This window comes from Dermacentor albipictus, chromosome 3 (assembly GCF_038994185.2).
Source record: "Dermacentor albipictus isolate Rhodes 1998 colony chromosome 3, USDA_Dalb.pri_finalv2, whole genome shotgun sequence".
Lineage (NCBI taxonomy): Eukaryota > Metazoa > Arthropoda > Arachnida > Ixodida > Ixodidae > Dermacentor > Dermacentor albipictus.
Genome location: NC_091823.1, coordinates 177,915,304 through 177,939,792, shown reverse-complemented (window position 1 = coordinate 177,939,792; position 24,489 = coordinate 177,915,304). Strand labels below are relative to the sequence as shown.

At 45.7% G+C, this 24,489-nt stretch overlaps 1 long non-coding RNA gene across 1 annotated transcript in view; it reads left to right on the top strand.

The window, feature by feature from the left end:
• The first annotated feature begins 356 nt into the window (after nt 1–356).
• LOC135919199 (uncharacterized) overlaps nt 357–24,489 on the top strand; it is a 56,761-nt gene continuing 32,628 nt past the window's right edge. Inside the window, exon 1 of the long non-coding RNA XR_010569918.1 lies at nt 357–511. This is a non-coding gene — a long non-coding RNA (uncharacterized lncRNA). The remainder of the gene's footprint in view (nt 512–24,489) is intronic.

Sequence of the window (24,489 nt, the reverse complement as noted above, 5' to 3'; positions counted from 1 at the left end):
CACGCCTGGCTAAAAAAAGAAGCACAAGTACAAACAGTGGTTGAGCGCATGCCGATCCTGTTAGGCCTGTTCAGAAGCGAACGCTGTGCGCATCACTTAGACCCTCATTCTTCATCCACGCTGTCAGTGATCGCGCCGTCGGCCCTCGCAAACATCCAGGTAAGATTCGTCGGAGTGACAGCTGACAACCAAGTACGCGAACTTGCCTCAGTGGTTAGGCATGACTGAACAACGAAGCCCATGAGCGTTGTGACGGCTTGACAGCCAGCTGTCATCCAGGGAACGAGGTATAATCGATGCTCACGATACGTGAGGTATGCAGGTGGGCTTTTTCCCAAGTGTTCGCAACCTACACCGTGGCGAGTGCATCGGCTCATGACAAGAGCACGTAGTCGAATGCCAGAAGAAACAAATGCAGTGGTTTTCAAGCACATGTGAAGGCGCACGAGGAAGTCGGGCGTGCGGTTCTGGTTTGCAGTGCGTGACAGTCGATAACCCCACCTCGCTCAAGGTATTTGCTTTTATGGGCTTCTACCTAAGTGGATTGACGGCGTGTGAGAAATGATAAACAAAAAGAATGGACTAAGTGGTAACTTCTAACAAAATCTTATGGCGCAAGAGCACGTACAATACAAAGAATGTATATACTGCAAAGAAAATATGTGGAAATTATAAATGTGAAATAAATACGAGTTCTTTGGCGTGTAGCGACGCTGAGAGCGTGCTCCCTTATTCCTCAAATTTCCTGTCGATGCTGACGCCTCGTATGAATCGCATACGCACTGTTTCTTACAACGCCTCCATATCCAGCGTTGATTACGAAAATCGCCACACACAGGTCGAGAGCATCGCGGTGCACGTGGCTACCTACATTCCCCTTTAATCAATTTGCAAGTTCACTGATGAGAAAGAAGTCGTATTAGTTTCGTGTGTATGACTGGCCGCAGATATTCACCGTGTACTTTCTTAAAGCTTTCTATTGGACATAGTACTGTTTTTACTTTCTTTTGGCGCCGTTATTTCTTGGCCTAAAAAAATATGGGGTTTTACGTGCCAAAACCACTTTCTGGCTATGAGGCACGCCGTAGTGGAGGACTCCGGAAATTTAGACCACCTGGGGTTTCTTAACGTGCACCTAAATTTAAGTACACGGGCATTTACGCATTTCGCCCCCATCGAAACAGGGGCACGTGGCCGGAATTCACTCCTGCGACCTCGTTGTCAGAGCCAAACACCACAGCAACTAAGCAACCACGGCGGGTATTTTTTGGCTTCTCCACAACAAAATGTTTCTAAATCTTGGGCATGCCTCAATTACTTATGTTTTTCCCATCTCATGAGCTATTATCTATTTATACATACCTATATGGTTCAGCTTTTCAGCTTTTATTTGCACCCAAAAATATGGTCATTTTTTGTCAATATGTCTTTGCACATCAAAAACCCTTTCTTCGGTGTATATTTTACTTCGAGCTAGGGGCTTTCCTTTTATGTATGATTCACAAATTTTGTGTAAGTTTAAACGCGTTATGTGACCGAATGTTATGTTTTAACTCAATTAGCAGTCGAGGAGCAGTCTAGCAATCCCAAGGTCATACGGCGACTTACAATGCAGGGGTTAGGAGAGAGCACATTTGAGTTTTGAAAAAAAAAAGCAGACTAACACTTATTCGCAGCATTCCATTCCATGTGTGTACAGAGCTGTAAAGAATAAAGAAAGCATTACAGTGACGCATCACTGCGTTCGCGTGGGTCGCGTGCAAGAGTATGGGGGCCATTGCTATGGGTGCCAATTACCGTCCAAAAAACAAGGATGTTCATATTAACGATGATATCACCCTGAAGAATTTTAAAATAGAGGTAGTAGATTCCTTTAAAGTACTAGGTGTACTTTACAACGAGGAAATCACATGGGGTGATCCCACAAATTACATAGCGTCTAAGCTGTCACGTGTCACTGGATCGATTTACACTGATAAGCAATTCCACCCCATAAAACTTAAAATGTTACGTCACAACTGATTGTTCTGTTCCAATCTAAATTATTGTCATTTGATCTGGGCGGAAACAACCCTCACGAATCAACGAAAATTACATGTTCAGCAGAAAATAATGCTCCGAATAATGTACAATGTACGATATGACCACTCATCTAAACCGCTCTTCATGAAAGACCGCATAATGCCGATTCATGATCTGTACGCTTACCGCCTAATTTCTAAATACAACAGGGAGTTCTAAATCAACGTCTTTTTTCATTTCATACCTGGCATCACTGCAGAAAAGAAATATCACGTATGCAACCAGAAACACCTTTTGTTTGCACATACATTCATTCAGAACGGGTTTCGGACAACATAATCTCACAAACACTCTTCCATATTTCCTAAGCCTGTGCCAAAATTACAATTTAAATCTTCAACGCATTCGGCCAAAAGATTTGCGTCATTTTGTTTGAGTTATATGAGAAAGGGTGACACTTTTTTTTTAAATGTGCGACTTGATATTATGCACATGGCTTTGTTTTTTTGGAATGGTACATTTGTGTAAAAATTGTCGTTTGTTTTTGCATTCTCATATTCCTTTTTGTCTGTGCTCATATGCTTGTACTGTATGCTTTTTTTTTAAATCATATATTTGTATCGGGGAGGCGAGAGCCCATCAAGCTGGAAATCTAGCTTTATTTCCCTGCCTCCCACAGCCTTGAAATGGAAATTAAAGACATTAATATATGATTATATAATTACGATAGCAATGAAATGGGCACATCAGGCGCATCTATGTCGTCGTGGTCGGCGCTATGTTCCGTATAAATTCCAGGGGCGATAACATCGTGCCGCGCGCCGTATCCTGTATGCGCGAGTGAAAGCGTGCGACGGTGAGCCAAATCGCGCACAAGGAAGGAAAGGGGGAAGGCAGCGCGGGAGAGGGCCTGTACTCTGGAAGCAACTGCGTAGTTTGCACAGCGGCGCGCGCCGTATCTTGAAAGCATTCTGCAGATCACTCCTACCTTTGTGCGTGCTGTGATCTTCCTGCTCAGTTTGCGCTGAAGAGACAGACACCACGAAGGTCCCTTGGCTGGATGCTACTGGCGCGTTTCCTCACGCCAGCACTTGTTCAGCTCGTGCGCGGCTCTTGGCGACGACTTCGGTGTTGGTCCATTCGCGGTCGGCCTGCCGCTGCTTGAGTTACTGGTCCGTCCTCGTACAGCGCTCGGCAACTCGATCAAGAGACGAACCCAGTACCTCCATAGCGCGCACGCAATCCGCAGCAAATGCCAGGTCAACCCTCCACGCTTCCCCTGATCATCATTATCATCATCATCGTGGTTTTGCCCACTGCATGGCAAATGCCTCGCCCATACTTCTCCAACTACCCCGGTCATGTACTAAATGTGCCCATGTCGTCCCTGCAAACTTCTTAATCTCATCCGCCCACCTAACCGTCTGCCTCCTCCTGGTACGCTTCCCGTCCCTTGGAATCCAGTCCGTAACCCTTAATGACCATCGGTTGTCTTCCCCCCTCATTACATGTCCTGCCCATGCCCATTTCTTTTTCTTGATTTCAACTAAGATGTCATTAACTCGAGTTTGTTCCCTCACCCAATCTGCTCTTTTCTTATCTCTTAACGTTACACCTATCATTCTTCTTTCCATTCCTCGTTGCGTCATCCTCAACTTAAGTAGAACCCTTTTCATAAGCCTCCAGGTTTCTGCCCCGTACGTGAGTACTGGTAAGACACAGCTGTTATACACTTTTCTCTTGAGGGATAATGGCAACCTGCTGTTCATGATCTGAGAATACTTCCCCTACCCTCCTTTTATGAGAAGCTTCGCTTCTTTCCTCCTTTCCCCTCCACTCAATGGCACCTAGACTTTCCTCTAGGTGGTGTTTGCTTGCCGCGTGGTCTAGAATCACTGGAAAAGGGATTGGAAACATAGCGTGCTCAGCGGGCTCTTTCGTATTTTCGCCTGCAGGCGCCTTACTCATCCGCTTCCTTCGCTGCTTCGTACTACCCTCGATGGCCATGCCCTTGCCGATTTACGCTTGCCCATAAAGAATACTAATAGGTAGGCCATGCCCCTGAGCCCATGGCAACTTATGAGTCAGGGGAATGGGGCCAATGAGTGGACTGAACTCGTTCAATCCACAGCACTGGCCGCAGAGCGAAAACTACATGGGCGGCACCCGGGGCTAACAATCGGACCATCTTTGTCCCCCAGACCCTTGCGCCTACCCCGCTCCCCACTTCTTGTTTTCATTGCTACAGCTGGCAAGATAGACGATAACAGGATAATTTAGTTTGCTTAAACGGCAGGCTTGATCTTGATCTTGCCAAGATCTTTGCGTCGGAGTGCACGTATACTAGCTAGTGCACGACAATCACTATCTTAGCTTACGGGTGAATTTATTGTCACTGGTACTTTTCTTGTTAATCGAATTCCGGAAAAAAAATACATCGGACTACAACGGGATGGATAGGTGGGATACTTGGTAATGCATTATTATAAAATCTTGGAGCACTATAAACAAACGCCGCGTGTGGTGCGTGCTTATTTTTCTACGTCCTGTGCGTTTAAATCTCTATAATAAAGTTTCTATAATAATCGTACTACATTTATCAGCATTACCCCGCAGGGGCGTCTGCGTCAGCAGGCGTTTGGTGTGTGGCGACACCACGGACCCGAGCACATAAGGGTTGGACCCTCCCGCGTGTAGCCGTGCGCGGCTTAGCCGTGTCCGGGGAAAGGGGGATCCTGGGGGTTGAGCCGATGCTGGGTGTTCGGACCTTTAAGGCCCCCCGGCGGAGGCAACACACCTCTTTGGCCTCTGCTTCACGTAGACGGCACCCCCGGACTGACCCACCCGGGGGAAATCGGTAGTCGCCTCTTCCTATCTCTCTCTCCTCAAACCTTCGTCTTTATCTCTCACTTTTTACCTTTCCTGTCTTCTTCTCTCTTCCATTTACTTCCTTTCTCCACGGCGGCACGGGTTAACCTTGTGTGGATATCCTACCTTGGGTACACCATATTTGGTTATAGTGACGGCGTACGGCTGGCATCGTGCAGGCTTGGACACAAGCCCTGCCGCGTCCCCTCGTTGGGCTCCGTGTTGGGCGGTCGGCGCTGTTGCCGAACAAACAAATTTTCTTATGGCAGCGCAAACTTCTGTCTATGATCGGCGTCTTAAAAGATGCCGCACCGAAGCACCGTTCCTGTTCTCCTTTCGGAGCAACGCCCCGTCATTTCCCAAATACTATGTCGTCCACAGTGAAAATAACATACCAGTAAGAAAGCTATCTCCCTTTCTGGTGGCCAAGTGTCTCAAGGACAAAATCGGAACTACATATAAAGCTTCAAAAATGTCTAGTGGGGACCTACTCCTAGAACTAAGTGACAAAGATCAAGCGCAAAAGCTATCGGAACTTACCACTATTGGCGACGCCACGGTGACAATTTCACCACATAGAACACTGAACACAAGCCGGGGTGTGATATCAGAGGAAGACTTCATTGGCCTGAGCGATGAGGAACTCCTTGAGGGTTTCCAGGAGCAAAACGTGACAAAGGTACAAAGAATAGTAATCCGTAGAAATGACCAAGAGATCCCAACAAAACATGTCATACTTACATTTGGAACAAGCGAAATGCCTACCTCTCTGGATGCAGGCTATGTAAAAGTAAACGTCAGACCATATATCCCGAATCCCAGACGGTGTTTTAAGTGCCAAAGATTTGGACATGCTTCACATGCATGCCGAGGACAAACAACTTGTGCGAAATGTAGCTCTAACGACCACCAATCAGAGAATTGCACCTCTTCGCCACATTGTGTTAACTGCAAGGGAGAGCACCCAGCTTATTCGCGGTCCTGCCCTTGCTGGAAAAAAGAAAAAGAAGTCATTGCCCTAACTATAAAAGAAAAAAATTCGTTCTTTGAAGCCCGAAAACGACTGTCGTACCTTTCGCGACGCAGTTATGCCGATGTGACGAAGGTGGGGGCATCGTCACAGAGGCCTGAGGAGTCCTGCGAGCCCACGCACAGTGGTCCCGTAGTGACGCCTCCCGCCCCCTTGGTGGTAGCAGCCAGTCCTGCTCCATCATCTTCGCAGGCCCTGCAGACACCAGTCCCGCAGGGCCCTAAGATCAAGCGAACACCAAGGCCTGAGACACGTGTCTCGGCGCCAAACTCTCGGTCCTCCAGCGCCTCAGAGAGAGCGATGGAGGTCGACGCAAAAACCCCGGTGTCATCGACACCCAAGGACAAGCGCTCTCTGGAGCGCTTAAAGAGGGACAAACTCCCAATAACAACCCTAAATAAGAAGGCGATAACCTAATGGGTTATCGCTCCACTGTATCTATTTTCTTCAGATCCATGTCACCTAACATCTTTCTCATCTCCTACTCACTTGTTAAGATCATTTTTTACCTTTCAATTTTATAATGGCCTTTATGATCCAATGGAATTGTAGAGGTCTCTTAAATAACTTGGGTGACATCAAAGTCATGTTATTAAACTTCTCTCCTGTGGCCTTGTGCCTACAGGAAACAAACCTAGGCGAAAAACACAAAAACATTTTAAAAGGTTTCACTGTTGTACGGCGAGACCGTACGCAGACGAGCCGGCTGTCAGGTGGTGTAGCCATTGTTCTGCAGAGCGGTATTGCAGCCAGAGAAGTCCCTATTAACAGTCACATAGAAGCTGCTGCTGTCACCATTTTAGCTCCTAAAACCATCACCATTTGTTCCGTATACATTCCGCCGCGTTCAAATTTTACCATAAATGACCTGGAGTTAATTTTAGACCAGCTACCCGAACCATTTTTAATAGGCGGTGATTTTAACGTACATAACACGTTGTGGGGTAGCAAAACAACTTACACCAGGGGTCAAACACTTGAAGATTTTATCCTAACAAACAACATATGCCTTTTAAACACCGGTGCGGCAACTTACTACTGCCCAAGCACAGGAACAATGAGTTGCGTAGATCTGGCACTGTGCTCTCCCTCTCTTTTTGAAGATATTCAGTGGAGTGTTATTGATAACCCCTATGGTAGCGACCATATGCCTGCTGTCATTAAAAGAACATCGCCTCCTCCTACCATCCCTCTGAGGCCACCCCGCTGGAAACTCCACCTGGCAGACTGGCCTCTCTTTACTGAAAAGGCCACTCTGGACAACATACGAGATGAGCTAACCGTAGATGAAATGAATGATACGATCACCGCCTGTATACTTGCTGCCGCAGCAGAAACAATCCTACAATCGTCTGGCTTCCTAAGAAAAAATCTAAAACCCTGGTGGACGAAGGATTGTACGCAAACAAAAAAACTACAAAACAAAGCGTGGGGTATCTTTCGGCGATATCCAACACAAGATAATCTACTCTCATTCAAAAAAGCAAAAGCGAAAGCCAGGTACACACGCAGACAAGCCGTAAGACAGTCCTGGAAAAATTGTCTCCTCAATAAATAGCTCGATAACTTCCAAACGAATGTGGGATCAGGTTCGTAAGTTTAGAGGCGACTACGCTCCTTACACGATACCCATACTTTCACCCCCAGACACGCAAACAAATTTAGTAGAACAAGCAGACATATTAGGGCAGCACTTTCATGATATATCAAGCTCAGTAAACTACTCTGCAGAATTTCTAAAACATAAACAGCTAGCAGAAAAACTAAAGCTTCCGACCACAGGAAGTTCAGAAACCCAGTATAATGCCGCTTTAACACTTCCAGAAATCAATAGAGTGCTTACTACTGGCAAAAAAACAGCCCCTGGTCCGGACAGAGTACATTACGCGATGCTCGCTCATTTATCTCCTAAAGCAGTTGAAACCTTGCTTCGTTTTTTTAATAAAATCTGGGAAACGGGAAAATTGCCAAAAGACTGGAAGAAAGCCATCATTATTCCTTTCTTGAAAGCTGGAAAACCTCCTACAACAGCAACCAGCTATAGACCGATAGCACTCACAAGTTGCCTGGCAAAATCCTATGAAACCATCATTAACATAAGATTAACATACGTCCTTGATACAGAGAACATGCTTGATAACCATCAGTGTGGATACAAGAAAGGTTGCTCCACAACAGATCACCTAGTCCGGTTAGAAGACGAGATACGTGCTGCCTTTCTACATAAACAACATTGTCTCACTGTTTTCTTTGACTTAGAAAAGGCATATGACACAACATGGAGGTTTGGTATATTAAAGGACTTGGCAGATTTAGGAATCCGAGGTAGAATGCTTAAATGTCTAGCGGATTTCATGTCAGACCGAACTTTCCAGGTGCGCTTAGGAACGGCGCTGTCACGTGTATTCACCCAGGAAAATGGTGTGCCACAAGGATGCGTATTGAGCACAACATTGTTTGTGGTGAAAATGAACTCGGTCAATAAGGTAATCCCATCCTCTATAATGCACTCATTATATGTGGATGATCTACAAATTGCGTGTCGTGCATCCAACCTGAATTCCTGCGAGTGGCAAATTCAAATTACACTAAACAAACTAACACAGTGGGCGTGTGAAAATGGTTTTCGTTTCTCAAGCGAAAAAACTATTAGTGTTGTATTTACACAAAAAAGAGGCCTACAACCAGAACCCACCCTTAAGCTACAACAAGCCACATTACCAGTAAAACAAGAACACAAGTTTCTGGGTGTTCTGTTTGATAAAAAGTTAAACTTCCTGGCACACATAAAGAGCCTTAAAATAAAAGCAAACAATGCACTTAACGTCCTCAAAGTCCTGTCCCGGAAGCGCTGGGGCTCTGACCGTGAATGCCTGCTACGCATCTACCGTACTTTGGTGCGCAGCATATTAGATTATGGCAGCATTGTATACGGTTCAGCTAGACAGTCCTACGTCCGTCGACTTGATCCAGTTCACAACCTTGGACTGCGACTGGCAAGTGGCGCTTACAGAACATCGCCTGTCCAGAGTTTGTATGTTGACTGTAATGAACCTCCTCTGCAGCAGCGTAGAGCGCTACTAACTTTCTCTTACGTACTCAGAGTCCAGTCCTCACCACAACACATATGTTTCAACATTGTCACACAGTGTAACTCACGTTTACACTATACAAACAAACCAAACACGATTAAGCCACTTGTCCTACGATATGAGGAATGTATTCGGGATTATAACATTCCTCGCGAAGTCCTTCAGGTTGCGAGAAAACCACAGCGTTTGCCGCCGTGGCACGTTTTCGCACAGGTATGTGATTGGACATTGACACATTTAAAGAAAAATGACACCCCACACGAACACATTATACAAGAATTCCGCTTTCTACAGGACAAATATGAAAATTACACAGAATTTTACACTGATGGCTCTAAAACAAAAGAACACGTGGGTGTGGGGGCCGTAACAGAACATTGGGAAGTAAGTATTCGTTTGCCACAGCACGCCTCTGTCTACACAGCTGAAGTCTATGCATTATGGACTGTGGTGAAAAAGATCATCGCTGAAAAATACGAAAACACAATCATATACACTGACTCGTTGAGCACGCTGAAGGCTCTTCACCTGAAATCCGAATGTGAACCCTTCATAGGGGATATCTTAAACATGATAACAAGAAACAAATACGGCAGGTCAGTTAGGTTTTGCTGGGTACCAAGTCATGTTGGTATACCGGGCAACGAAGCGGCGGATAGATGCGCTTCAATGGCAGCGCACAAAGACCTAATAAGCACAGCACTTCCATATAAAGGTAGTATCCGTGCCATTAGGAAGGCCTTAACGTCAAAGTGGCAACACGAATGGGACCATTGTACAGAAAACAAGCTGCATCTTATTAAACCTGTAATAAGCGAGTGGAAATCATGCAGTCACCAACAACGGTTCTACGAGGTGATCTTGTCTCGACTGCGAATTGGACACACACATTTGACGCACAATTTCCTCTTCCGAAAAGAAAACCCGCCAACATGCGAAAAATGCCTTGAACCTCTCACAGTCATACACATCCTAATAACATGTCCACACATCGACATACTGAGACGGAGGTTTTTGCACAGCCTATATAATTTGCACACTCCATTACACCCTGCCCTATTACTAGCAGACGACCCCCTAGTAGCAGACGATCGTTGTACATTTGCTAACTTTGCTAACTTGTTCGACTTTTTAGAAAAAAGTGGTTATTTACACCAACTATAACATAATACAGGTTTACCTATTCTAACGTTGCATTTCATTTTGTCTTGTGTCTGGCGCAGCATGGCCTTAGTTGCCTTTGTGCCATTAAATCCAAACTAACCAACCAACTAACCAACCAACCATTTATCAGCATTAAGCTGAAGACACTGAACCCCATCTATGCCGAGTAGAAAAAAATATTTTCTCGGGTTTGACGTCGTAAAATCATTATTTGATTATAAGGCACGCCCTAGGAGGGGACTCCAGTTCAATTTCGATCCCCTGTTGGTCTTTATAATACATCAAACTCGAATCCTGCAAGAAGCATCGGGGTACTTTTTCTATGTATAAGCCATGAAAAGTGAAACGAAGTGAACAGAGTCATCATCAGCAGTATCATCCAATTTTTTTGTCCACTGCAGGACGAAAGGCTCTCCCAGCCATTTTCAATGAGCCCTTATTTGCAATAATAGCCGATGCTAATATGCGCCTACAAATTGCCTCACTTCGTCACCACATGTAGTTTTCTACTGTCCTCAACTGCGCTTTCCGTCCCTTGGAACCCATTCTGTAACTCAAATAGTGCAGTGATAATCTGTCCTATACAACATAAGGTCTTCCCAGCTTCATTTGTAAAGCGGAACTTTCTTTGCCTTTTCCTTTTATTTTTACATGTCTTCTTCTTCTTCTTCTGCTGCTGCTGCCGCCGCCACCGCCACCACCGCCGCCACCACCGCTGCCACCGTCGTCGTCGTCGTCTTGTACGCAGCATCGGGCGATCGTTCAGGATTTTATGCACAGGTCAGGAACGCGGCAGAGAGGAAAAGCGACGTGAGAATCACGTTTGGCTGTTTTTATCATGATGCCACCATGTCCTGTAGAGCTCCTCGGCTGTCAACAGAGTACCTTCTCGAACGCTATAATGATCCGTAACTCCCCTCAACAACATTGCAGTAACTGAAGCCCCTCCCTTTCTGCTAACATGCAACACTCCGGACGGGAGGTAGATAGAATTGTGCAAGTCAGGACAGGAAGCAGAGAATAGGTGGAATCGACGCAGTCACGAAATGAGCCAATCATCGGCACTCATCACTCACAGCTCGCACACGCGGACGGGGGGCCGGAGAAGGACGAGACGATATAAAAAGGTATGCATACACTACTACTATACAGGACAGCAGTTGTGGACAAACTGGATAAATTTAAATTGAAGGTACGCTACAGTACGTTCCTACTCTTTATAAAGAAGAGACCCTGTGCAAATTTGTTAAACGGACAATTGACGTACGGTGTGCGCACCAAAGCCACGTAAAAGCACCGTAGTTCCTACAGACAGCACTGCTGATGCGGCCTCCTGTCAAATCAACAAATATGTAACCGACACGATAATTTTGTGTTTATAACGTTGCTCGAGGTCATGCGTTTGATCGCGGCCGCGACAGCCGTATATCGACGTGGGTGAAAGGCAGAAACCCTCGTGGTTCTCAGATTTGGGTGGGTGTTAAAAAAATCCCAGGTGACAAAATAAAAACGGAGTCTGCCCCTTCCACGTGCTTCTGAACAATAAAAGGGGTTCGGCACGTAAAGCCCAATATTTAAATTAAAGTGTAACACATCTGCCATGATGCGTCGATCCATGTGAGACAACGACAGTGCTATCACCTTCTCACTGGCAATGAAAAATGTCGCGCAATAACACCTCAAACCAACAGGTTTCACTGTGTGTTCTGTGTACTACGTAGAAAAACGCATGCGGTGCACACAAGTTACCTTATCAACAACTCACCACTCTTGTATTGCAATGAGCGCTGATGAGCTGAAGGATTCACCGTAGGCATCACCATCAATTATTGTCAACGAACGTAAAAAGTACTGAAAGCTTCGTTTGCGTCGATTCCCGCAGTGCGCACGATAAGCGTATTGCTTTCTCCTAATGTAAACTAGAATGTCGGACATGTCCACTTGGTCTCTTATCCACAGCTTTCTTACTGTCTCTTAACGCTATGGCTCACATTTTTCATTGTTCCATCGCTCTTCGCTCGGTCCTTAACTGGTTCGCAAGCTTCTTTGTTAACCTCTAAGTTTCAGTTTTTTTACAAGGGTGGGCTTGAAATTCACCTCCTCCAGTACACAACATCTGCAGGCTTGGAGTGACACCCGTCTCCCGCAAAAGATGCCGAGCGCGAGTGAGACTATATTAATCCAGGTACGACCAAATTATGAAGGCCCATTGAACTTCAACAAACACTTCCTCACCAGAAGAGGAATTGGCCTCCCTCGTGCAGTATTCCGCCACCCCCACCCAAATGGCTCACTCGATTGCCCAATGGCTCTCAGTCCAGAGCAGCTGGGGAGTACCTGACGGAGGCACCGGTCAGACCTGTAATGCAGCAGAGGGTGTTAAGAATCTCTGGGTCTGCACAGGCCGCCAATGAAAGCTGACCCTTGCAACGTTTAACACCCTAAGCCTCTCGAGTGAGGCTAGCTTCGCAGGACTCTTTGAGGAATCATCAGACATTGTTAGGGATATTGGGATATTAGGAGATTAGAACTGGTGAGCCTTATACATTGCTAAATACCGGACATGTCCACTGCTATAGAGGTATCCTAGATAAGAAGCAATACGGTGCAGGATTACTAATCCATAGGACATAGCGGGCAACATTGACGACTTCTACACCATCAAGGAGAAGGGAGCTGCAGTCGTAATCAAAGAAAATAAGGGGTATAGGTGAAAGGCCTACAAGCCTAGGGTTCAACATCCAGTCACGATGATGAGGAAGTCGATCAGTTTTATGAAGATATTGAATTAGCGATGAGAAAAGTGTAAACTCAGTATACTGTAGTAATGGGCGACTTCAATGCATATGGGGGGGGGGGGGGAGCAGGCTGGGGAACAAGCAATTGTCAACTACGGCGTCGATTCTAGGAGCGCTAGAGGAGAGGTGCTGGTAGAATTCGAAAAACGGAATAAGCTTCGAATAATTAACACCTTTTTCAGGAAGTGTAGCAACAGAAATTGCACCTGGAGAAGCCCTGCTGGTGATACAAGAAATAAAATTGACTTCATACTTTCTGCTGATCCCAGCATACTGCATTGTGTAGACGTGATGGGTAGGGTAAAGTACCGTGATCATAGTTCAGTGAGGGCTAGAATTTACCTCAATTTGAAGAGATAAAGGGCGAAATTGGTCAAGAAAAAACAGGTCAACCTAGAGGCAGTAAGAGTAAAAACAAACAAATTCAGGCTGGAACTTGCAAGTAAATATGCAGCCTTAGAATCGAGAGATACTGATGACATCCAGCTAATAAATGAAACCGTTTCTAGGTTGATTCAGATGCATTAATCGAAGTGGGATGCAAGGCACTAAGGCAACAAGTAGGCAAAGTCTCCCAAGGTCTTCCAACCACAAATAAATGAGTGTCCAACTCAAGAGATAAGACAAAATTCGCGGAACTGTCAAAAGTGACCAACAAGGCAGAAATAAGAGATATTCGGAACCATAACGTGATAAAGACTGAAGAAGCCGTAAACAATGGACGTAGCCTGAAATGACTGAGAAGGAAACTTGGCATATGACAAAACAATATGTATGCACTGAAAGATAAGCAGTCTTGTGTCATCAGCAAACTCGAAGATATAGTAAAAGCAGCGGAAGAATTCTATACTGACATGTAGGGTACCCAGAGGAATCAGGATACTTCAATTAGAAACAACAATGAACAGGATACAGAAACTCTTCTTATAACTAGCATTGAGGTAAGAAGGGCCTTGCAAAAGAAGAAACGAGGAAGAGCAGCAGAAGAAGATGGAATAACAGTCGATTTAATTAAAGATGGAGGAGGCATAATGCTTGTAAAATTGTCGGCTCTTTATACGAAGTGTCGATTGCAAGGGTCCCTGAAAACTGGAAGAATGCAAACATTATACTAATCCACAAAAAGGGAGAAGTTGAAGAATTGAAAAATTTTCGGCGCATTAGCTTACTCCCAGTATTATACAAAATATTTACCAAAATAATCTCCATTAAAATAAGGGCAGCACTGGACTTTAGCCAACCAAGGGAAAAGCCTGGCTTCAGGAAGGGATACGCTACAATGGATCCCATTCATGTCATTAATCAGGTTATCGAGATATCCGCAGAGTACAATAAGCCTCTCTATATGGCTTTCATTGATTGCGAAAACGCATTTGATTAAGTAGAGATACCAGCAGTCATAGAGGCATTGGGTAATCAAGGACTACAGACCGCTTACGTAAATACCGTGTAAAATATCGACAGAGATTCCACAGCCACCTTAATTCTACTGAAGCAAAATAGGCAGATACCTATAAAAGAAGGGGTCAGACAAGGATACACAATCTATCCAATGCTATCCACAGCGTACTTAAAATATTTATTCAAGCTTTTAAACTGGGAAGGCTTGGGAGTAAAGATCGACGGCGAATATCTCAGCAGCCTTCGGTTTGGCGATGACATTGTTCTATTGAGCAACAATGCAGACGTGTTACAACAAATGATTGAGGACCTTAGCAGAGAGAGTGAAAGAGTGAGGTTCAAGATTAACATGCACAAGACAAAGATAATGATAAATAGCTGAGTAAAGGAACAAGAGTTCAGGATCACCAGTCGGCCTCTAAAGTATGTGAAGGAGTACGTTTGCCTAGGTCATTTAATCACAAGGGACTCTAATCATGAGAAGGAAATTCACAGAATAAAATGGGCTACATTGCATACGGTAGACATTGTCAGCTCCTGACTGGAACCCTACCAGTATCATTGAAAAGCAAGGTGTATAATCATTGCATTTTACCAGTGCTGACATAAGGGGCAGATACTTGTAGACTGACAACGAAGCTTGAGAACAAGTTAAGGACCGCACAAAGAGCGATGGAACCAAGATAGCTAGGCATAACGTTAAGAGACAGAAAGAGAGCTGTTTGGGTCAGAGAGCAAATAGGTATAGATTATATTCTAATTGACATCAAGAGAAAAAGTGGAGCGGGACAAGGCCATGTAAGAACCTCCGACTCGGTGTTGGAAATAAACTTCACTTCACTTCACTAATGCGCCGGTTAGATAACCGCTGGACCATTACGGTTACAGAATGGGTACCAACAGAAGGGAAACGCAATCAACGACGACAGAAGACTAGGTGGAGCGATGAAAGTTGGAAAATCGTGGGCGCTAGTTGGAATCGGTTGGCGCGGGACAGGGTTAATTGGGTGTCGCAGGGAGACGCTTTCGTCCTGCAGTGGACACAGAACAGGCTGGTGATGAAGTTTCTGTGTCATCTGTCGCCACTGATTCAGAGCAATGATTGTACACTTTTTTTACAACGATTGTATTAAGTTTCCAACCAGAATTTGGTATTGTCTGCCGCATGCACGCCAACGCCTTTTTATTCGTTTGTTATCTTCTCCCTTATGATCAGGGATTCCAGTCAGTAATTCACCTAGATAAACATACTCCTCTACAGACTCTAGAGGCTGACTGGTGATTCTGGATTCCCGTTCTGTTGCCAGGCTATTGAAAACTCACTTTCTCTTCTGCAAACTAATCTTCAACACCTCTATTACACTTTCGTTGTTAAGGTCCTCAATCATTTGTTGTAATTCATTGCTAGTATCGCTTAACAAGCCAATGATATCGGCGAACCGAAGGTTACTGAGGTATTCAGCGTCGACCCCCACTTCTAAGCCGTCCCAGTCTAATAGCTTGAATATTTTTCCAAAGCATGCTGTGCAGAGATATCCTCCTTGCCTGAGCCATTTGTTCATAGGTAATTTAGTACTTGTGGACAACCAAGGCCGCTGTGCATTCTGGTAGATATTTGTCATGAGGTTGACGGATGTCTCCAGTATTCCTTGCTTACGCAAAGCCTTCATGGGGGCTGGTATCTCTGCCGAATCAAACGCATTTTCCTTATCTATGAAAGCCATCAGAGATATTGATTCCAGTTCGCAGATTTCTCAATAACCGGATTTATGAAATGAACGTGACCCATTGTAGACTATCCCTTCCTGGAGCCAGCCTGTTCTTGTGGCTGATCCAATGGAAGTGGAGCCTTAATTCTATTGAAAGTTATCCTGGCGAATATTTTAATCAACTCTGAAAGCCCAGCTAATGGGCCTATATTTCAATTCTTTAATGTGTCTCGTCTGACGGATTAGCATTTTGTGGACATAGTTCAAGCACTGTGGCAGACTTGGAGTCGTGATGCATTGCGGGTGAAGGACCACAAGCTTTTCGAGCATAGTAACTGCACCATCTTTGAATTATTCTACTGGTATTCCATCTTCTTCCGCCACTTTACCATGTGGCATGTCTTGCAAGGCCCTTCTAACTTCATCGTCAGTTATAGAAGGAGTCTCTGTATCGTATTTAGCACTACTTTCAATGAAGGTTGCGTGGCTGGGCTGGATACTGTACAGATCAGTATGGCTTTCTTTTGTTGATTTTACTATGCTGATCTACAAAAAGGCAGAAACAAAGGTGTAATCTGGTGTGTATTTACAGGTGCTAGAAATGGCCCTCAAACAGCGACCACAGTCTTCGTCGTACCCTCCTCGAGATACCACCTTCGTTTTCTTCCCCGCAACATCACCCTACCTGCGGGATAGGTCCGTCCCCGTGCACGTTATGGAACATTAAGGGAGAGACATAGGGCTTCAGTCCGCCAACGTGAACACCTCTGCTTATCAGGGGAAGCATTCAAGGCTGGCCTGCCGGTGCCAAAGATTCCGGTGACGCCTTAGCCGCTGTAAATCGATCACAGGCAGTCAGCAAGCCATACGAGCCTCGCGAACGGAATCATAGACGCATTTCGTCCTATGTCCGACACCGAAGGTAGCAACATGTCAAAAGGCATGGTAGAATGGCACCCAAACAACAGATAGAAAGGTGAGAAACCCGTGGTGTCATGATGCGACGAATTGTAAGCAAATATCACATAGAGCAGTATGCGGTCCCAATCGCGATGATCTGCTGAAATGTACATAAACAACATCTTTGTAACGATGTGATTCAGTTGTTAAGTCAGTCCGTTCGTAGAGATTGATAGGCGGTTGCGAGCTTGAGTTCGGCGGAGCCACGATCTGTCAGCAGCTGTCTTGGCGCGCCAAGCTGAAGAATCCCGTGTTGAAGTAAAACGTCTCCTACATCTGCAGCGCAGCTCGTGAGCAGGGCACTCGTAATGCTTCGTGCGCATCGTACAGTCTGTGGCAACGCCTCACCATTTGTTTGCTCTTGTGGATGTGGAGAAGGGGCCAAGAAGGTCCATGCTGAAATGGAAGAAAGGCTCCGCGGGAACGGCGATTGGATGAAGGTCACCAGCAGGATACACACATGGCCTCTTTGGACACTGGAAGAGCTCGCAAGCCGCAACGTAATGTCGCACAGAACAATACTACATCACGTAAAGGCTTAGCAATGAGAAGCGACAACGAACTCTGTCATAAGTGCGGGAGTTGTCAAGGTGTCCGCCAGTGGTTTCTTCGTTGCCTTCAGCAAGAACAGTACCCATCATCATCATCAGCAGCAGCAGCCTCGTTACGCCCACTGCAGGGCAAAGGCCTCTCGCATACTTCTCCAACAACCCCGGTCATGTACTAATTGTGGCCATGTCGTCCCTGCAAAGTTCTTAATCTCATCCGCCCACCCAACTTTCTGCCACCCCCTGCTACGCTTCCCTTCCCTTCGCATGCAGTCCGTTACCCTTAATGACCATCGGTTATGTTCCCTCCTCATTACATGCCCTGCCCATGTCCATTTATTTTTCTTGATTTCAACTAAGATGTCATTAAGTCGCGTTTGTTCCCCCACCCAATCTGCTCTTTTCTTATCCCTTAACCTTACACCCATCATTCTTCTTTCAATAGCTCGTTGAGTCGTCCTCAACATAAGTAGAACCCTTTTCGTAAACCTCCAGATTAATTTTTAGACCCACTCTTCTGCTTTGCCTCTCCAGGTCATTGAGCATGCATTCCAATTGGTCCCCTGAGTTACTAAGCAAGGCAATATCATCAGCGAACCGCAAGTTACTGAGGTATTCTCCATTAACTTTTATCCCCAATTCTTCACAGTCCAGGTCTCTGAATACCTCCTGTAAACACGCTGTGAATAGCATCGAAGAGGTCGTATCTCCCTGCCTGAGGCCTTTCTTTATTGGGATCTTGTTGCTTTCTTTATGGAGGACTACGGTGGCTGTGGAGCCGCTATAGATATCTTTCAGTATTTTTACATACGGCTTGTCTACACCCTGATTCCGTAATGCCCCCATGACTGCTCAGGTTTTGACAGAATCAGACGCCTTCTCGTAATCAATGAAAGCTATATATAAGGGTTGGTTATATTCCGCACATTTCTCTATCAACTGATTGATAGTGTGAATATGGTATATTGCTGAGTAGGCTTTACGGAATCCTGCCTTGTCCTTTGGTTGACGGTAGTCTAAGGTGTTCCTGATTGTATTTGCGATTATCTTAGTAAATAGTTTGTAGGCCACACAGTAAGCTGATCGGCCTATAATTTTTCAAGTCTTTGGCGTCCCCTTATGGATTAGGATTATGTTAGCGTTCTTCCATGATTCCGGTATGCTCGAGGTCATGAGGCATTGCGTATACAGGGTGGCCAGTTTCTCTAGAACAATCTGCGCACCATCCTTCAACAAATCTGCTGTTACCTGATCCTCCCCAGCTGCCTTCCCTCTTTGCATATCTCCCAAGGCTTTCTTTACTTCTTCCGGCGTTACCTGTGGGATTTCGAATTCCTCTAGACTATTTTCTATTCCATTATCGTCGTGGGTACCACTGGTACTGTATAAATCTCTATGGAACTCCTCAGCCACTTGAACTATCAATTCCATATTAGTAACGATATTGCCGGCTTTGTCTCTTAACACATACATCTGATTCTTGCCAATTCCTAGTTTCTTCTTCACTGCTTTTAGGCTTCCTCCTTTCCTGAGAGCATGTTCAATTCTATCCATATTATACTTTCTTATGTCAGCTGTCTTACGGTTGTTGATTAACTTCGAAAGTTCTCCCTGTTCTATTCTAGCTGTAGGGTTAGAGGCTTTCATATATTGGCGTTTCTTTATTAGATCTTTCGTCTCCTGCGATAGCTTACTGGTATCCTGTCTAACGTAGTTACCACCGACTTCTATTGCACACTCTGACAAGGGACAGCTAGCACTAAATCTGGTCCGTCAGAGCTGATGTTGCGTCCTTAAGGAATGTCATCATGGAGCACAGACATTCTGATTGAGCGATCCGATTGCCGTGAAATGAAGCGCTTACTGATCGACCGGAGAGAGCCGTTTTTTCGCCGCTCAGTAACAATGTCGAGAAAGTCAGAGATGGCCAGAAGGCAAGTGGTGGCAACCTGCTCGTCGTTGTCAGGACGGTCGACGAGATGATGAGACAAGCAGTCGGCGTGCGGACATGTACGTCACAACGAAAGACTATCCCTGAAGGCTGAGTGCACAGCAACCAAGGCCTCCAGTCGAGTCTTTTTGTGACGATAGCCAGCACAGAGCATGGCGGTCCGCGATGACAGAAAATGGGCAGCCGAACAAATAAGGGTAAAATTTAACCACTGCCCATACTATAGCGAGGCTCTCGGGCTAGGTGATTGACAAATTGCGTTCTGAAAGGAACAAGAGGCTACTGGCCTACTGGCGTAAGCAGTAAGGTGCTCAACTCCATCTTGCTGTTGCACGACAACAGCACCTATACCAAGTCCTATACCACGATAAAGTCATCGACGGATAAGCCTTGCTTCACCGGTGTCACTCTTATGGGCTACATCGGAAGTATGCCCCTGCGGGTGATCCTCAAAGTCAGACGTCGTGATGAGACACCTGGAGGCAACAAAAATCCGCAGACTGTTCGTGTCAGTGCGAACTTCAGATTGTACAGATGGATGAAAGCGGCCTAATAGCGGGGGCGTTGTTACCAAGTGGATGAGGGTGTCAAAGGCGTCGGCTTATTGGCGGCACCAAAAGAATGCCATGTCCTTGAGAAGGTCATTCAGTGGCTTGACTATATTTGCAAAATTTTTAACAAACCGACGAACGTGAGAACATAAGCCCACGAAGCTGAGCACAACTTTTGCTGAGAGGGTGCAGGAAAGATCTTGACTGCATGAATCTTATCAGGATCACGATGTATATCGGCCCACTCACAAGGTGGCCAAGAGCGTTTACTTCACGGTGTCCAAAATGGCAAGTAGAAGAGCTAAGTTGAAGGTCAGCCTCTCTAAAGACTTCAAAAATAGCAGCGAAGCGATTAAGGTGGCTGTCAAACATAGGGGCATATAACTTGACAGCTTCCAGCTAATATAAGCAGGTGGACCACTTATAGGCCCGGATGAGAGTGTCCATCATTCTTTCGAAAGTTGCTGCGGTATTACACAGTCCGGAAGCTAACCTTAAACTGATAAAGGCCGTCAGGTGTAACAAAAGCGGTCTCCTCACGGTCGAGTTCATCAACCGAAATCCACCAATAACCGGATCGGAGGGCCATTGAAGAGAAGTATTTCTATCTGGGAAGGCAACCGAGAGCGTCATCAATCCGCGGGAGAGGGTACACATTCTTTTCGTGACCTGGATCAGCTGATGGTAGTTGACACATTATCGCCAGCTGCCATCCTTCTTCTTGACCAAGACAACCAGTGGTGTCGAAGGACTCGGAGAGGGCTCAATGACACGTTTGGTTAGTATCCTGCCAACTTCACCTTGGATAACGTGGCGTTCTGCGATACACACGCGATAAGATCAACGACGCACAGCACTTTCAATTCAATTCAGTGTTTATTTTTCTCTTGGACAGAGAAGGAGACAGGACTAAAAGCTCGTAAGCTTGACAGAGGTCCTGCCGCCTTTATCAACTTGGCAGTACAGTACACAGGCAGAGATTTTCAATTTTCAAATAAACACTGAAACAAAATAACAACACACTTTGTGAAAAACAGCGCTATGCATTGCAGCACAAACATAGGTATTAGAAAAACAAATAACTGGTCATGGGGAAACGAAAAAAAAATTATAACAGGTATAGGTTTAAACTGAGTGCAACATTACGTAATCTTGCTAAGAAAAAATCTCAATATCTCTGATATCTCAAATCTATAATAGTGTCTCACCATTGTCAATATTATAGGCTACAACGGAAATATGTCTCAGCGGGAGATCCTCAAAGTCAAAGACCCCGTGATGGCGCTCTTTGGCCATACCTGGCCCTTGCGCCACTAAACAACACACATCCATCCATCCAAGACACCTGGAGGCAACAAAAATCCGCAGACTGTTCGATAAGCAGGTCCTGAGCGATCATCATTGAAAATATGGCAGGATAGCCGGGATAGCCGGGATTTGATGTTCAATGGTGCAAGGGCCAGGTGTGGCCAAAGAGTGCCTCGAGGTCATGAGGCATTGTGTATACAGGGTTGCCGGGTTTTCTAGAACGAAGTGTCCACCATTCTTCAACAAATCTTCTGTTACCTGATCCTTCCCAGCTGCGTCCTTTACTTCTTCCGGCATTACTAGTGGGATTTTCTCGGACCTGCGGATCCGCACTCAAGCTTTGGAGATTGAAAGAGCCCGCATGCTGGGCTCGTCCAAATCGGCGATGGTGACTTTCACCAGAAAGGTGCTTCCAAGGTGTGTGTATTTTATGGGGGCGGAAGAGATCTGCTACCCACACAAACCCACAATCCAAGTTTGCAAAATATGCCGTTCAAAAGGTCACCGTACCGATGTGTGCCCAACACCCGACACCAGCATGTGCTCCAAATGTGGGGCAACTGAACCCAATCAGGGGCGCGAGTGCTCGCCAAACTGTGCCATCTGTGGCGACGAACACGCGACGGCCGACAGTTCATGCACAAAGAAGCGAAAGAACATCGCCCCCCGAACTTTTCGGATCGAGCAGCCTCGACGGAGATCGAAGTGGATTAATTCGAAAAAAAGACTTCCCCGAAATCGAGCAACAGAGACACTCCCGATGGTTCAGCTCAAAACGGGGGAATCAATGAGTCGAAGGAAGTCCCGATGAAGATCACGAACAGGATCAAGACATACATCGAGGGCACGCCAAACCAAAGCCAACAAACTCGAGGACACCCCTTGGAAACCAAACCTCAAGAACATCTCGGCAAACAAAAGCGCCACGAAGACACCCCCCGAGACCGGAGCAGAAGGAGCAGCTGCCAACTGACCAAACAATGAGGTGAGCTTGGCGGGGGTCGTGTCTCCTAGCACTCCAGTAACAGACAATCAGCAATAGAGAAAAATCATAGATGAAAACAAAAAACAAACTCAAGAAATTAAACAGCTTAAGATCCCAATTGAGGCAGAGCGCCAAGAATTCCAATTGGCAATCTCCAAATTGCAAAAGAAGTTCGAAAACACAGTTAAAGCACTGCGGCCTCTCGCTCGTTGGTCTAGCCTAACGGGCATGAGACACAAATACATCCCACCAAAAGGAAATGGAAGTAGATGAGGGAAGAGGTGATGAACTTCTTGGCATCCCCATGCACGCGCACAACCTTATAAAACAAATCCAGAACCAAGTTCAAGCAAATAGGAGTAGCATTGCGAATCTCCACGGTCTTTTTATGAACCTCATGTCAGACAAAAAATCACTAATCGGTGAGGCATTAAGAATCCAGAAATAACATGTAAAGGACACTGTGGGAGGCTTGCAGAGAGCAATCAAGTAAATATATGTCGACAGGCCAAATTAATTATTCGGGCGTCTAAAGTGCAAAGCTAGACGGCCCAATAACCACGGAAGAGGTTTTTGTGGCAGCCCAGCCGGCCAAGAACAATACAGCCCCTGGCGCCGATCACATTATCACCGCTATGATTATAACCTTAACGATAAAATTATAGAAGCGATCACAAGGCGATTTAGTGAAAATTATTCGCTTGAGGGAGAGATCCCAGAGGAGTGGAAAACTGTAAAAATTATTACAATACCAAAACCAGGAAAGAAGACATCCCTGCAGGGCTCAGACCGATTTCACTGACGTCTTGCATTGGAAAGCTGTTCGAACGGGTCATACACACTAGGCTTCAAAATTTCATTGAAGACTGAGGCTTGTTCCAGGCCACATCGTTGGGCTTCCGCAACGGCCTCTCGACACAATACGCGTTCCTCCTGTTATAGGAAGAGGTATTCAAAGGCGTATGCAAGGGTGGGGAGCACCTATTTTCAGCTCTTGACCTGAAGGGCGCCTTTGACAAATATGACGTGAATCGATACTTTCCGAACTCTATATAATTGACTGCGGAGAAAATGTCTTAAATTAGATTAGAGCATTCCTCACGGGGAGGAATGCTACGATAGGAATATCGCATGTGAAATCATATTCGTTTCAAATGCCCAAAAAAGGAATGCCTCAAGCAGCGATCATCTCTCCTTCACTATATAACATCGCCATGTGTAGACTTGCGCGGACCCTAGATGGTGTCTCGCTACTGGGTTATACTATATACGTGGACGAAATCACCATGTGGGCCACGCGCGGGTCCCTAGCAGGGGAGGAGCAGACCCTCCAAGAGGCTGCCACTGCACTCAAAAACTTTGCCAGGGCCAGTGGTCTCAGCTGTGCTCCCGAAAAATCGGAGACAATAGGCATCCACGGGAAACGAATAAAAGTAATGGGAACATAGAAATCGAAATTCAAAATCAGCAAATCAAAGAGATCACTGTTGCTCAGATCTTGGGATTCTGGGTTCCGAGCAACGGCAGGGCTAGCCTAACCATCAATTTACTAAAGTCGGCAATGAAAAAAGTGGCAAGGATGATTCAAAAAATCACCTTCCGGAAACAAGGCATGAATGAAAGCGACACCGTCCGTTTAGTACTGGCGCTCGTTATCAGCAAACTAATATACAGCCTCCCTTTTCACACAGTCAACAAGAGTGAGGAGGAGCGGGTTGACACTATTATCAGATGCGCCTACAAGGTGGCCTTGCGCTTACTGGTAGGCACCCCGACAGACAAGCTCCTTGGCCTTGGGGTATACAACACATACCCCGAGCTCAAGGCGGCAACTTTAATTTCACAAAGAAGCCGACTTATCCAGACGAGATCGGGCAGAGGGATCCTGGTGAGGGTGGGTATTCCGCCGCACCCCCAAAACTTGGACAAAGTACTGGTGAATATTCCCGGCCCCGTCCAAAGCAGGATCTCAGTCGCTCCTGTCCCTAGAATTATGCACAAAGAGAGAACCAAAAGCGATGAGAAGAGAGAGCGAAATGGCTTGGCAAACTAGTCAGAAACAAAGAGAATACCGTTTATGTTGTCGCCTCTCAGTACAATTG